At 44.2% G+C, this 15689-nt stretch overlaps 1 long non-coding RNA gene across 1 annotated transcript in view; it reads right to left on the bottom strand.

The window, feature by feature from the left end:
* The window catches only part of LOC105293666, a 60356-nt gene that overhangs the window by 6378 nt on the left and 38289 nt on the right, over positions 1–15689 (bottom strand). Inside the window, exons 5-6 of the long non-coding RNA XR_896003.2 lie at positions 6834–15615; positions 4249–4436 (exon numbers count right to left, since the gene is read on the bottom strand). This is a non-coding gene — a long non-coding RNA (uncharacterized LOC105293666). The remainder of the gene's footprint in view (positions 1–4248; positions 4437–6833; positions 15616–15689) is intronic.

Raw genomic sequence — 15689 nt, 5'->3', positions numbered from 1 at the left:
GAGGCTTATTTTTGGACTTTTCGGTCTGTTCTAGTGATCTCTCTGTTTATTCAGGCATCAGTACCACACTGTTGCTAATTTAATATCTGAGAGGACAACCTCCTCTATTGCTCTATTCCTTCCAGAATTTTCCTGTTCTTCTTGATTTAGAATTATATCAACTATTTTTTAAAGTCCTGTGGGTTTTTCTGTTGTTGTTGCGATCATGTTAAATTTAAAATAAGTGAAATTTGACATCTTTATGGTATTTTCTTCCAAGATTTGGAGTGTCTCCCATTTGTTCAAGTGTGTGTGTGTGTGTGTGTGTGTGTGTGTGTACCACACATGTGTTCACATTTTATGCATGCTCTTCAGAAGTGATTTTAAAGTTTTCTTCATATAGGTTTTGTTATCCTTATGAAGTTTATTCCTATGTATTTCTCTCTCTTGTTGCTATTAAACATGGGATATTTTTTCCTTATACTTTGTAACTGATTATTATTTTATGCGTAAGCTGTTTATTTCTCTGTATTAACTTTTATACCCTGATATTACTGAATTTGCTCATTTCAACTGTGTTTCAGGTGATGCTCTTGGGTTCTACAGATTTATGCTAATATCTTCTGCCAATAATGCCAGTTATATTTCCTCCTCCTAATTTTTGTAGCTATAATTTTTTCTTGTCTGATTCTATCAGTTTGTACTCTAGCACAATGATAAATAATAGTGGTTTCTATATAAAATTCCTGACTTTGGTGGGAATGCTCTTAGCAATAAGTATGGTACTGGCTTTTGGGCTTGAGATACACATAAATAAAGTATCAGACCATTATCAATTTATTGAGCATTTTATCAAAAAAAGGTATATGGGATTATGTCAAATGATTTTTTCAGCATCTGTAAAAACAATTTTTATAAACAATTTTTCTTAGATTAATATAACGAATGGATTTCTAGATTTCTCAGTGTTGAACTACACTGGCATTCCTAGAATACCTAGTTAGATAGGATACATTATTATTTTAATATGCTGTTAATATTTAGTTTAAGATTTTAGAATAAGTATTTACATGACAGATTACTCTTTAACTTTTTCGCAGTCCATTTCGGGTTTTGGTAGCAACATAACGCATTTCGTTAAACAAAATTGGAAGTTTTCCTTCTTTTCCTATGCGCTACGCTTTTTCTCTGCTATGGAGTTATTTTTTTTTATTGAAAGATGCTTTGTATTTAAAGGTGCTTTTGTGGGGGATCAGTCTTTGACAACTTTCTCTGTGTGTTTGGTGGAAACTGTTTTGCATTTTCTTTCTCTTCTGGGGTCAGTTTTAGAAAATTATATTTTCCTGGAAAACTGTTTATTTCATCCAAGTGTCAGAATATATACAGTTTAAATGCATACAGTTGAACAAAACAGTCTTTTATGATTCTACTTTTTTCTTCTATTCTTTTCTCTTAATTTATCATTTCATATTTTTGTAGAAAAATTTTAAAAATTCTTTTATTTAACTGCAGAGTAAAATATGAAAGCTTTTCCAACTATGACTTAAGGTCCAGAAACCATCCAAAAGAATTGATAAATTCTGCTACAAAAAAAGTAAAATAAAATTAAAAATCCTTGCATAGCAAAAAATAACTATAAGCAAAGTAAAAAGTTTGACAACAAATTGGGAAAAGATTTGCAACTTATGTAGTAAGTCAAGGACCAATATTCTTATATATTTGTGAGATTTTTTTTTAAAGCTTTTGTAAATACATACAAAAAAGACCAGCAAATCAATAGAAAAGTTACCAAAGGATATAATCATGCAGTTCAGGAAAAACATTACATATGGCTCTTATTCCCTCACTCATAAGAGAAATGCACATTAAAACACAACTGAAATACCGTTATTTAAACATGTACTGGCAAAATATAAAAGTTTGCTTCTATGTTCTTTGTGGGGTGGGGTGGGCTGGGGGTGGGGAGCAGGTAGCCTCCTATATTCCAGGAGGAAGTAAAATTTCATACAATATCTGAGGAGGGAAACTTGAGACTCTCCATCTAACAGGAAATGCTTTGACCCAGACAGTCCACCTGCAGGAACATAAGCTACATTTCCAGACAGACAGCCAAATGCAACTTCTGACACCATCTCTGCTTCTAGCAAGTTCTACAAACTCTCACCGGATGGGGACAGTTTTCACACAAAGGATGACAGGAGCCGCAGCGGGCTGACAAAATCCCACTTGCTGATATTGGCCAGAATATTTCTCACAGCTGGTTCTCTTTCCTCAGGATCTCTCACCTCTCAGCAGACCGAGCTATCTGATCTCACGGCACAGTACCTCTTAGTCCTCAAATGGCAAAAAACCATCATTGAGACGGGGTACTCCCTCCACAGATCACTCTAAGATGTGATGTGAATTAAAGTCACTTTTCCCCCTTTTGAATTCAGACCCCTCTATTAATCTCGTAACCCAGGGGCAATAACCCCAATTTTCCTTCATTTTGTTTAACAACCTGCCCTTCACTTCAAATTTATGACATGTTTCTAGAAAAGGCTTTTAGTCAAAAATGCCCTCCGTCCTTATACTTACTAAGCTGTGCACACTGTCTTATCTGCCTTGTCATGATTCTGTATTCTGAATGGCAATACGAAGTGACAGGAACTTTCTTTACCAAAGATGGTCACGATCCTAATATAACATTTTCCATTTCTATCTCATTCCTCATTTCCCCCCAAATCAGAGAAGCCCTTCCTCTCCTCTTGCTCTGCTGTAGGAATAGGAGATAAGCAGATGTTGGGTCCTGGGCTGACGGGAAAGGCAGCATCCAAAGGGTTAAGCCCTTCCCCCACTCCCCACCCCCAACAGAGTGAAGGGTTTTGCTGACCTAGTGTGAGATGAGTTGCAACAAATTCAATTTAGCTGCAGTCAACAGGAAAGTAGGAAGGAAAATAGGATTTAACCAACAAAGCATTAAAAAAAGGGGGAGTCCACAGCAGGAAATAATTATCTGGGCAATTGTTCACTTTGCGAAGGGTCTGGCCTGTATGAATATCTATCAGGATGCAATGCTGCATCCAGGGGTTTCTCCCAGCACCCTATCTGGTCTGATTAGCTACAGAAGTGGCTCTCAGGGCTGAAGAAATCTGCAATTGTGCTGTATTTCAAGGGAATAAACACATGTGTCACTGGAAGTGGAGGCTGGCACCAGCTTATTCTGGCGAAGCCTTGAGTGGCCAGCCAGAATGGAACCAATATGAAAGGAAGCTCTGGACGGCCACAGAAGTGGTATGCAGAAATAATTCACTGACTATCCATCTGCCTCGGATTAAGCACATTAAACAGTTCAGTTCAAGTTAAGGTTTCTAATATAGAGAGATACACAAATAAACAACCACATATTTTGATCAAATATTTGCCTTTGAAAACCTCTACCGACACACGCAGAACTCATCACGTACTTTCCCCCTTAGAATTAACACGTACGCTATCGACGTAATCTGAAAGGGAACTCGGAGTGTCCGATTAGAGAAGAGCAAACCCTCTTTGGAAAAAAGTGAAAATAATACCTTCGGAATAAAAATTCTCCAACCCGTAAAAGGAATTTTGTAGCTTAGCCTCAGGAAAGTCAGCCAAAGGTTCTACTGACGACGGGAACAGAGAGGAGCCCAGGCCTCGCAGATCGCCTGAGTCACTGTCCCAGCGCTGGGTGCTGGAACCAGATCGGTGATCCGTTGATATCATAAAATATCAATTTGCAGGTAAAGTCTGTGGACTGCATTTTAAAAGCGCGTAAATTAAAAATCTATGAAGGTGACATGATGTCATAGATAAATGGCAAACAAAAGATGTTACCACGTATTGAATACTGACTAAGCTAAGTACTTCCATGTAATCATTACAACTATTCTGTGAGGTGGGAACTTTATTACTACCCTGATTTAACGGATGTGGAAGCCGAAGCACAGAGTGGTTAAGTAACCTAACCAAGGCCACACAGCCAGTACGTACACAAAGCCTGGATTGGGATCCACATAGTCTGACTCCAGATCATGTTCTACCCTGCTTCCCCATGTACACAGGAAAGCCAGAGGGGGCCAAACAGAAACTCAGAGCAAGTCCTAGGAGCAGACAAAGCGAGAGTCACCAACGCATCTGCAGGCTTTCGCCTCCCTTCACACCCCCCCATCCCCACCCGCCACGGGGCTGTCACCCTTGTTCTAAAGTTGAAGACCCTCCATCCCGCTTGGTTTTCGCTAAGACTGGGCCCCTGCTGCTTCTCACCTGTGCAGAGCAGGGTGGCATGGGAGAGCTCTGAACATTCGTCAGGGAAAGGAAGCCGGCTGCCTCCCCGGGAACACATGCCTGGGCTGAAGGATGGCTTTGCGGGCTGTCCGAATCAAGCCAGGTCAAGTTTAGGCTTCGGTGCTTTGGCATCTCTGGAGGTCCCATGATCTGTGATTCCAGGTCGCCTGGTAAGGAAGTAGGGAGTGGAACCCTAGGGCAAGCCCTAATGATTATGAACTCAAGCAGTTCTTACTGAGAGAAGCATTTTCCCAGCTCATCTCATTTCAGCCTCACGTAAAATCAGTGATAACGGGTGATGAAACCAAAGCTCAGAATGTTTAAGTGGCTTTTGCCCAAAGTCACACAGGCAGGAAATGGCAAAGCGAGAATTGGAACTGGGCTCTGACTTCAGAGTCCTTGCTTTGTTCATTTGGTGATGCTTGGCAGCCCTGCCACCGGCCTCAAAGGCCACTTTGTGTGAATTCGTCAAAGGTGCCCTTGCTCAAGATACTTTACTGCCAACTGCCAGAAAATTGTCGCAATCATTATAAAAACCTACGAGATGAATGGCACCCCCGTAGTGGGTAGCCCTGATGCTGGAAGACAGGGACTCACGTCCCCAGGCACGTTCCCCATACCGGACCCCGACAGAGTGGCCCTCCTTTCCTGTAACCCTTCAACATGAGCAAACGCACGTCCCAGCTCAGGCAGTGTGGGGCGTGAGCTCATGCGGCTCGCTTTCAGGTTGAGCAGGAGCGTGGAGAGTTTCCAGCACTCAAGGTAACGGGAAATGTTGAGCAAAGTAGGTGAAAAGCCTTGTCCAATATTTCCATTTACCTACTTTGTCTGTCTGAATAAGTGTCGTTAATTCAAACCATTTCAAGATGGGGCTTGATGATGTGTGAGAGCGGAAGCCCCCGCACCGCACGCTTGCTGACGCTATCTCTTGCTTGGAGCGATCGATTGAATCCCAGCAAATGTGCTGTGAAGGCTGCAGCTAAACCGACCACTAATGTGCGTGTGTCTGTGTGCGGCGAGGGGGCCGGGGATGGGGAGGCGTAGCAGAGGCTGCTCTTCCCAGACCCCTCTCCCTGGCCTGACGTCTCTCTCTGCCCAGCTCTACCCCTCCTTCCTAAAGCCCCCCACTTCAGGGCCCCACAGAAAACTTCAGAGGAAAAAAAGACCCAGGAGCGTGATTTTCTCTCTAGGAAATTCCCCGCAAATCAACCGCCTCCCTTCCTCCTTGCTACTAATGCTTTTTTGTGCAGACGGCAGAGTTCTTACCACACTCCGAGCCAGCCTCGATAATACTGTAAAAACTCTGCAGCCAGGAGGAAAATCCATCCCTTTCCAAAAGCAAGAGAGCAGTCTGAAAGCTTAGCAACACACAGCTTTAATATTTTGGTTGATAACATGCCATGGACTCAGAGTATTTTCCATTTCCTCTTTGTCCTTTTTCCAGTGATTTCAAAGGCCTTTATTAAATCTATCGAAATCTAAATATGGTAAAATTAGGTGATTTTTTTTAAATACACTAAAAAGTATATGGATCCAAATAAGTCTTATTCTTTTCAAAATAGATTCCTGTTTGGGACTTGGACCTATTTCAAGGAAGCCTCTCCCTTTCCCTTCCCCCAACACACATGCACACATACACACACGTGCACGCGCACACACATACACAATCAGTTATCTATCTGTGTGAGAAATTCTTTTGCAGTTGCGTTCAGTGCTTAGCCTATCATTTGGAATATCCTTCAGCTTGCATAGTATGATTTGTAGGGAAAAAAATCCAAGATGCTAAGTGCCATGTCTGATGTCTTAAAAAATATAAGCTGGAGCATAGTATTGGAAGGTCAAAATGAGATTTCACTACAGCAAAATTAGTTGATTCTCATGGCTTTTAAGTGGGCTCTGCAGGCCACTTTAGGGCAGTGACCGCCCACGCGTTCTGAGCGGAATGATGCATCATGGGCTAAATGGATTCTGGGATGTCGTGGAAGCTCAGGGAACCTCTTTCCTCACTGGCAAGACAGAGAAGTTGACAGGGCTCTACCCCACGAGGGACCCAGAAGTGTTTCTTCAGAAGTCATTTGCATTCTGATTCAATACCCAGAAGGTGTCAAAGCAGAGCTGTTGCGGTGTGTGGCCAGGGAGGAGGGCAGAGCCCGGCCTGTTGAACCTCTGGTACTCAGACCCTGCCCACCTCTCGGCAGGCCCTGAGGCACCTCTGAGGTCCCTGCCTGCCCTCCGCACGGAGCCCCATATTAGAACATTCAAGCCAGTTCTAGAAAGGTCTTTGTAAATTGTAAAGCCTGGGATGAACGTGAGTCTGTTCTCCCCAGTTTGCTCTATCAGCCGCAGGATCCATCACATCTATAGTCACTGCTAAAATAATAATCACTTCAAAACATTCATCTACTGGTTGACCCTGGCTCTGACCTCTAGCGACTTACTGTCCCTGTTCTCTCTAATTATCTCTAATCTCTGTGGTAGGCAGGATTCTACCCTGAGTATTTAATCCAACACCAACCTAGGCACTCCTGTGAAATGATTTTGCAGAGGGAGTTAAGGTTACTCACCAGCTGACTTTAAAATCGGGAGATTGTCTTGGATTGTCCAGGAGAGGCTGATGCAACCACATGTGCCCTGAAATACAGAAGAGGAAGGTGGAAGAGTGACTCAGAGAGATCGATGGAAGAGGGAAAGATGAGTCAGAAGGGGAGGTAGGAGAGGTTTGAAGTCTGAGAAAGACTCGACCCATTAATGCTGGCTTTGAGGATACAGGAAAGGAGCCACAAGCCAAGGAATACAGGTGGCCTCTGGAAGCTGAGAATGACGATGGCCAACAGTCAGGAAGGATACGGGGACCTCAGTCTTGCAACCACTTGGACCTGATATCTGCCAACAATCCGAATGAGTCTGGAGGCGGATTCTCCCCCAGGGCCTCCAGTAGGGAACGCAGCCCTGCCACACCTTGATGTCAGCTGGGTGAGACCCGCGTCAGACTTCTACAGAACTACTACCTACAGAACTGCAAGATAATAAAAGGATTGATATAAATAAATTCGAATTTGCAATAAATAAACTGTAAGCTGCTAAATTGGTGGCAATTCACTGTAACAGCAAGAGAAATCTAATACAGCGACTCACAGTGTTTTTCTGAAAACTGCAGCCAGCCTTCTAGAGGAACCCAGTCATTCTTGGTATTAGAAGATCTTGTTCCGGTCAAGTTCATTTGTCAAACATACGGAGACCCATACACTGGGCACGAGAGAGGGCATGGGGCAGGCAGGAATGGAGAAGACATTCCAGCAGCTAGATCAGTTAGGGCCTTTTATGCGGAAGCAGCCATGGGGAAATGATGCGAATCCAGCAGTGGCTCCATTTTGGCGGCTCATTCAAATCACTCGGGGTGCTTTTAAAAATCCCCTTTCCCAACTTGCACCTCAGGCCAATGACGTCGAAACCTCAGAAAGGTGAGAATCAACGGCTTTTAAACCTCCCCAGGTGATTTCGAATGAAAGCCAAGTTTGGGAACCACTATGTGGAAGGGCTGGCTAGACTTGAGGAGAGTAGAAACTGACTAGTTGGAGGGGGATTCCATTTGCTGGTAGAACTCATAGAAAACGCCCAAGGGGACAAACTCATGTTCAGGTGTTGGTAGGTTGTTCCGATGGAGTTTACCTTCACTGTAGATGTGGACTGCTTCATCAGAGAATGGCGCAGACACTGTCTGTCTTGAAAACTTTCGCATCCTCCAGAACTGAGATGCACGTAGATGGTGCTCAGAATGTTTGTGGATGATCCTACCTTCTCGGTGATTCTCAGTTCCACTTAGGCGGATATGGAAACGCTGCCAAGTTTCCTAATGTAAGAGTCAAATGTATTCACAAAGCAAACAGGCCCTCTGCTCACCTCTGCTGGGAGCAGCCTTTAAGAGGACATAGAAGAGTTTTCGCAGAAATGGGAAGGAGGGTAGAATGGAAAGTCTGTCACAAGGCTTGTCCTTAAGTCTGAAGTCTGGATGCCAACAAGGATGCTTCTTTCCATGATGGAAGCGACAATTCTACACCTTGAGCTAATGATGGTCTTTTCTGCATTTACAACTTGGCAGAGGTCGCTTTAGAATCCTCAAGTTATTTTGTGCGCACTCAATACTTGGGCATCAAGGCAAGGTGAAAGACAGGGAGGTTTGTCTTTCTGGTGTCATTCTCCACAGGATGCATTCTCTGGCTCAGGTGTGAGGCCTTACATACCAGGTGGGTTCAGTGTGATCACTTTCCAGAATCTCTCCCACATGAGCTGCACCCTGGGGTCTTCTCTCCTACCCGAGTTGGCACACTGAGCGGGCATTCCCCAATGCCTGGCACTCTCCAGACACCTGAGAACGCCCCTGCGTGGATCCTCACATACTGACTCCAGCTGAAACTTCGAACAGGAGGTTTTCCCACGCCGCGAACGTGCAAGGTTTTTCTCCTCTGTGGATTCGCGTGAGGCCAAGTTATGGCTGAATCTTCTCCCTACAGTGGCCCTGTGGATCTCATGGTCTCGTGAGCACACATGCTAATCACATTTTGAGACAATTTGAGAGGGTAAGTTATTATTTCAAGTGTCCTTCCATTTCATAGGCGTGAATCCGTTTTCATTTGGCCAATGGCCTAAATCAATACCATTAGCATCTTGAGCCCAGGCTGGCACAACAAACTTTCCCATTAAACCTGTTTTTGAACACACAAATATTACTTTGTCAGAGGCTCCGCGTGCTACTAGTCCCCGGCCCAAGAATCTAGAGCTAAAGTTTCTGCTGCTGCTGCTGCTGCTCCCGTGAGCTGCTCCTCTGTGGCCCTCGGCAACCCCTCCTAATAGCCAGTAAGCCTGAAGGAAACGCAGACCCAGGCAAGCAATGTCTGGGGAGGGGAGTCTGAATATAAAACTGTGCAACTAAAAGGTTTCTACAGTTAATACAGCTCTTTCCCCCTGCGAAAGGCTACCTTTAAAAGCTGCCATTTCCTTTGCATTAACTAAAAACGGACACATCTGTTGAAAGAAAGGGGGAGGGGAAAAGACAATAGCTATTACGATAGTCGGGCAAAGTGTGTGTGTGTGTGAGCGTGCGCGTGTGTGTGTGTGTGCGCGCGCGCTTGTCTATGTGCATAAACTCGCTAAAGAAAATGCAGAGAGGCGAGACTGGCAAAAAGACTCCGGGGGGGTTGCTGTCAGTTATTATTTATACAGCATCATAAGTGCATGGCTGTCAAAGCCAACAGCCCCCGTACTTAACTGCTACCTAAGTGCTGGCAATGCGAGATCTCAGAAGAATGACTCTCCTATTTAATATTTAACCAGATGCTTCCATTTTTGAAAATATATTTTGCTCCTTACGGCGGGCAGAGGAGAGGCTGACTTGCAACTTCTGCGATGCATGAGCTATTGTTGGGAGTAACAGAAAACCAGTTTCTGTTCTTCTCACTTCGCTGTCTATATTTCCACCGTGTTGGCATCCAGAGTATTTCTTCCACATGTCTGAATTGCTCCCTATAATATTGTATTCGTTAACATCCTGACGAAATAAGATAAGGCTTAGTTACTCTAAAACCATAAGGGAGATGTAAAAGCTAAGGCTTAATGAAGGGGTTAATGCAATTGGCCCCAAGCCATGCAAGCCAAGGGAAGGGATGAAGCAGAACTTGACTCTTTGCAGGGTTTGAATTTTGTGGTATGATGGAAAGGCCGTGTAACCTGGACTCCTGCAGTCCCTGAGAAATTGCCCAGACCACCAAGTAGAAGCAGGACTGCCGATTCCACTTCAGCACGTGGTAACGTACTAGATGCCGGTGGCCATTCCGCCAGCTACGACCGGCTGACTTTCCACCTCTCTTCCTTGAGTTCTCCCTCTCCTTGTCCCAGGTACATCCCCTGCCTCTCCATCATTTCTTATCTTTGTCCTCCATCTCTGGTCCTCCTATTCAGAGGCCCTGGAAGGGCTCTCTCAGATACCGCAGCCACTACTGACCACGTATGGGACCGAATGCTCATGCTTCCCATGGACTCTTCTGGAAACTGACTTAGATGCCTATCAATTAATCAATGCCGTAGCCAACAGGCACACAGAAAAGAGGCGCCAGGAGCCTCTCAAGTTCACCTGCCAAGACCCGTTCCTCCCTCTTCTGCATCACCAAGAATTTACTCTCCTCACGCCTCTCCCTCCTTGTCCCCGTCGGTGTGTGTGGCAAGTCTCTTAATGGCTCTGAGCCTCTGCCCACGATACGGGGGATGCATGGACGTGGCCAGCCCCTTGAAAGGCCCTCTGTTTTTCCAGCTCTGTTATTGTTACAGCCCAACTGTCAAGTTCTTTCTCCCATGTCTCCCACACATCATTTCCTCCTGTGCCCGTATATTTCCAATGAAAATTGCAAGGACAATACGACAATATAAGAACAAGAGCGCAGTATCCCCAAGAAAGAAGACCGTCTGTGCTTGTTGTTCTTGGGTTCCTTTCATCTCACCTTTGGGGCTCTTTAATACATCCCACCCTCCTGAAGGGAAAGTAAGGGAGACGGAGGAGGCCTGAACAATGAAGCATTTCTCTGCTCCACTCCCCTCCTCCCCCACCCCACTGGCCCAGACCCCCCAGACCAAGAATGACTCCCATGCTTCATAAAATTGCAGATAATACTGAGGGGGCGGTCGGATGACTTCACTGGTCTGTACAGACAGCATCTGTACGGGCTCCTGAGGGAGATGAGATCCGACACAGAGCTGCCCCTTGTGCTGGGGACGATATCAGAGGGTCCCATTATCTGCAGAGGGGATGTGAAGTTGGAACAAGTCCAGCTGAGAATGTAGCAAGCCACACCATTTACATGAAATATACGGTGTCGGGCCCGCCACGCAGCCGACTGGCTTTGATCTTGGTGAACTTTTGAATCATGTGTGACTAAAGAATTCTTTACAAAGAATTATTTCAGCTTTCTGAGTTAATGAAAAGCCAGCCAGCACAATTTATGGAAGCAAGAGACCAAGCATTAGAGGGAAGGGGGAAAAAAAAGTCATAAAAAAAATCCCCAGGAGCCTTTAATGCGACAGTCCTCATGGTCTGTGAGGATCTCTAACTCCACATTTTTCTGTCAGATTTATTGGGTTTTATCGGAATTCATTCCTGTCAGCCTGGGGTTCATGGAGATATCCTTAAAGAGAAAAATGTGTCTGAGGCAAGATGACCCAGATCGATGAGACAAAAATCAAGGGAATAAGCCCCTAATTATTGGGCAACGATGAACCCTGATTGCCACGTTACAAAACCAGCATCACACAAGCACAACCATAGTCCCAGGAGGGGGTTACGGGAGCTTCCGATACTTAGGGACCAACTGGGTTGTAACTGATATAGCAAAACTCCACAAAATCAACCTGCCATTTTTATGGCGTGAAAACGATTCTGCTTCCCAATCTACTTCACGGTAGATGATGTGTCCTCAGGGGAAAAGAAATATGGGAAGCTAGGGGGGAAAATGACCACTTAAAAGCAGAGTGCATGTCTCTTCTGAATCGGATGATGTCTGCGTGCGTTGGCCGGGAATTTGCTACAGAGCTCATCACCCAGAGAGTAAATCACAGGATACGTACAAAGAGATTTCGGAACAGAAAGGTTAAGATGTGAGTCATCTCAGATGTGGGAAACCATTTCTCTCCCAAGGCTGGGCACCGTGCACTTTCATTTATCCTTTCCCAAGATTTTTCTTTCAAGAAGAGATTAAAGACAGCCGTGATCTCTGAGAAGTCTTCATTCTTTATACTGCGGTAATAATAAATCTAATTCCTTTCGCTAGTTCTCTCTCTCAATAAAAAAACATTTTATCCATAAGCTATCGTCTGTATCGTGAAAGGGTAGCGCTTGGGATAATTTTCTGCTACAGGGAGGCAGCCCGGGGCAGAGGTTAAGAGCTTGGTCTCAACCCCGTGCCGCCTTGGTTGGCTCTCTCCTCCCGTCCTAGCTGGCGACTGTGCACTGACAGTCACCCTCTCGGCCTCAGTTTCCTCGTGGGGGTAATGATGGTGTCTCTCTCCTCAAGTCTTTATAAGAACCAAAAAGAGATAATAGGTCAACACTTTCTGGTATGCGATAAACCCTCAACAAATACTACATGACTTCCTAAAACTAGATGCCTTGAAAAATAGATTACAGGTTCAGTCCCTTGCACTTAATTTTAAGAAGCTTTTAAATTTGAGAAGACTCGTGCATTTTAAAAACAGGACGACCGAAATGCAGAAAACAGCCGGTTATTACCCTAACAGAGCTTCGATTTAATGAATTCCCAATAGCTATTTTCTAGGATGTACCTGTGTGTGGGCATCATGCCAGCTAACTTGATGTACATTATCTCATTTTAATTCTCAGAATAAGCATAGGAGGAGATCACTATCTTGCAGCCTTGAACAATGGTCAGCGTGGTTATGTGATCAGCTCGCAGTTTCAGAGGCAGAAGTGTCAGAACTCACATTTTAAACTCGGATTTTCTTAATCCAAGTCCAGTACTCTTTCTAGATACCACATTTCTCTTCAGTGTGCTTCCTATTAGGTCACATTCAAAATTCAAATTATTATAAGCATAGATTTTAGTAATACTAATAGCTTATCACATTATAAAATACAATGTGCCATCATATTATATAATCTCTCCCTTAGACAAATACACATGCCTTTGCAAATCGAGGAAAGTAAATTACAAGCCTCTTGGGTAACTACTAATAATTAAGCAGGGAATTACATATTGATTATTAAGGGCTGAAATTGAGAGAAAAACTGAAAGCTAAGTCAGGTGATTGAGATAAAGATAAAGAGCGCTACTAAATCTTCAAGAAAATAAAGTGAAGGGTTTATTGGGTTTGGGTGTTTTTTGTTGTTGTTGGTGGTGGTGGTGGTGGTGGTGTGGGGTGTGTGTGTGTGTGTGTGTGTGTGTGTGTGTGTGTGATTTCAAGAAGGAAGCCACAAAAATACCTTCTCTCCTTAAAAATATCTCGTCAAATAACTCATGAATTCTTTTCACTGCTAGTGAAAAGTGCGTATTATTAAAGTGGCCTGAGAGCTGTCTCTTCCTTCTTTTCCTTCCTAGTCTAACTAACATTCTACAAAGTAAAAGAAACCTAATCTGTGAGTTCTTACCCTCCTCGAATACCATTTTTAAAAGACAGACGGCCCCCCTGCTGGGCCATACTGAATTTATAATCTATGGCTCTTCTCTGGAAAGAAGAGGCACCTGCCTCCTGACAGTGCAGAGGCCCCGGAGGGGCTGACGGAACGAGACAACGGTAGAGCTATTCCTTCCGCTCGCAGCCGTGATGCCAGAGTTTGGTGGGCGTGTTGGTTTACTGAGTTTGCCAAAACAAAGTACCATAAACTGGGCGGCTTAAACAACAGGAATTTGTTGTCTCACAGTTCTGGAGGCTGGAAGCTCAAGTCAGGGGTGTGGCAGGGTCGTTCCTGCTGGCGGCTGTGAGTGAAGGACGTGTCCGGACCTCTGTCTTTGGTTTGTGGATGGCCATCTTCTCTCCACGTCGCCTCACGTGGCCTTTCCCCCATGAGAGTTTGTGTGCAAATTTCACCTGTTTATAAGGATAGCAGTCACCTTGGGTTAGGAACCCACCCCACTCCAGGATGACCTCATTTTCACTAATTATATCTGCAATGACCCTATTTCCAAATAGAGTCACATTCTGGGGTAAGGACTTCAACATACAAATTTGGGGGAGACACAACTCAACCCATAACGGTGGGTTATGGCTCTGAAATTTTTCCCGGGAAAGGTTGGCTCTCGTCACTCAAAAGATGCATTGACATTAGCCAAATAATTTTATGGCCATTAATGTACTTTCCAGGAGTAGTATTCAAACATAGTGGTGTTGTCTTCACAATCTTCTCGCAAGGTGTTTCCTCTGAGCAAATAGTCTCTCAACCCGTGTAGTCACGGGCACTAAAATGACATCCTGACACTTGAGATACCTAACTTGTTTTAGTATCTAACGCCCTGAACTAAAGGAGAAGCAGCAGGATTGGGAATGGGAAACCAGCAAAATCTTATTCGGACACGTTATTGAGTCACAGTCCATCACTTGGTAAGACAAACAAATATTTCCCCCTGGGAATTAAGGCTGGGGCTTATTCAATCTAATTCCTTTACAATTCAGAGTACTAAAGTCAGCTCCAGTGTAGCCTTCTCTGTATACTTTTCTCAGAGACCCGCCTCCGCTCCTCACGGCCTTCCCCAATCTCCCCCGTCCCATTGTCACTTAGGCAGTTATCGTTGCATTATTGATGTACCTCCTTCAAGAGACAGAAATCCTTGAGCAAAGAGACTTAATCTCTGTAGCCACATGCAAAGGAGAGTACAGTCAACATTTGTAAATGAAAGTTGTTCAGCGAAGGGTTTGCGGAATTAAAATCGGGTCGACATGGACCACGTTAACTTAAGAGTCTGTGAACACCTGACTGTCCCTACTGAATAGAGAGGAATGGCCATCTCTCATTTGTTCTAAAAACAGCACAGAGGTAACAAGCGGAAAGCATCGGGACCTGCGCTGAGAATGTCGCTCACCCTGGCTATCTACTCCAGTCCCTTGGGGGAACATGCACAAGTGACATATCAGAGAGCCCGAACCATAGCCGTGAAGATGGAAAGATTATTTTAAATAATTCTTAGTCTCTTTAAATCAAAAGGATTATGGTTTAATCTTTGTCCTCCTTTGTTCTTGAGCTATTTTTCTTGAATCTCCAGCCAAAGCTGATAGTTTTATATACATGTATATATTAGTGAGTATCTAACTCCCTGAACTAAAAGGAGAAAAAAAGCAGGATTTTTTTTATATAGCAATAATTTGTCTTTTATGAGAATTTCTCTGTGGCATTTACCCCTATTTTATTTGGGCACATTTAGTTTCTCCCAAAAGGACTACATCAGCTGGCATTAGGAAACCTTAGAAATGTGTTTACGCTAAAACACTTGAAATTGAATCTTCGGGATGACCCAAGTCTAAAGGGATTTATTTTACTAATGCAATTCTGTCTTCCCTAACTCTGCTTCTGTGAAACTAAAATCTCTCACAAGTCGAGGTTGAGTTGGGAGGCAACAAGCAAACTTAACTTCATTTGGGTCCCAATCTCTGAGCTAGCTCAGCGTGTGGCCACACTTGTGCCAGCCCCAAATTCGCTGCCTCTCAAAGTGCTGTCTTCGTGTTTTCTTGCACCCCTGTGCATTCAAATTCAGGCACACCATGGAAAACAGTTCAGGGAGGTGTTCAGGATCCCAGGACGGTGTCCCTGGCTAAGAAGTCCAAGTTAGTCTTAGTTTCACAGCATCCTTTGGGCTGCAAAAAAAAAAAGAGAGAGAGAGAGAGAGAAAATTACTTTCTTCTCTGATGGTATTTTCATAAAAAGAACT

The sequence above is a fragment of the Pteropus vampyrus genome, unplaced genomic scaffold (assembly GCF_000151845.1).
Source record: "Pteropus vampyrus isolate Shadow unplaced genomic scaffold, Pvam_2.0 Scaffold75, whole genome shotgun sequence".
Taxonomy (NCBI): Eukaryota; Metazoa; Chordata; class Mammalia; order Chiroptera; family Pteropodidae; genus Pteropus; species Pteropus vampyrus.
Note: the sequence above shows the minus strand (reverse complement) of the source record. Positions and strands in the feature narration are given on the sequence as shown.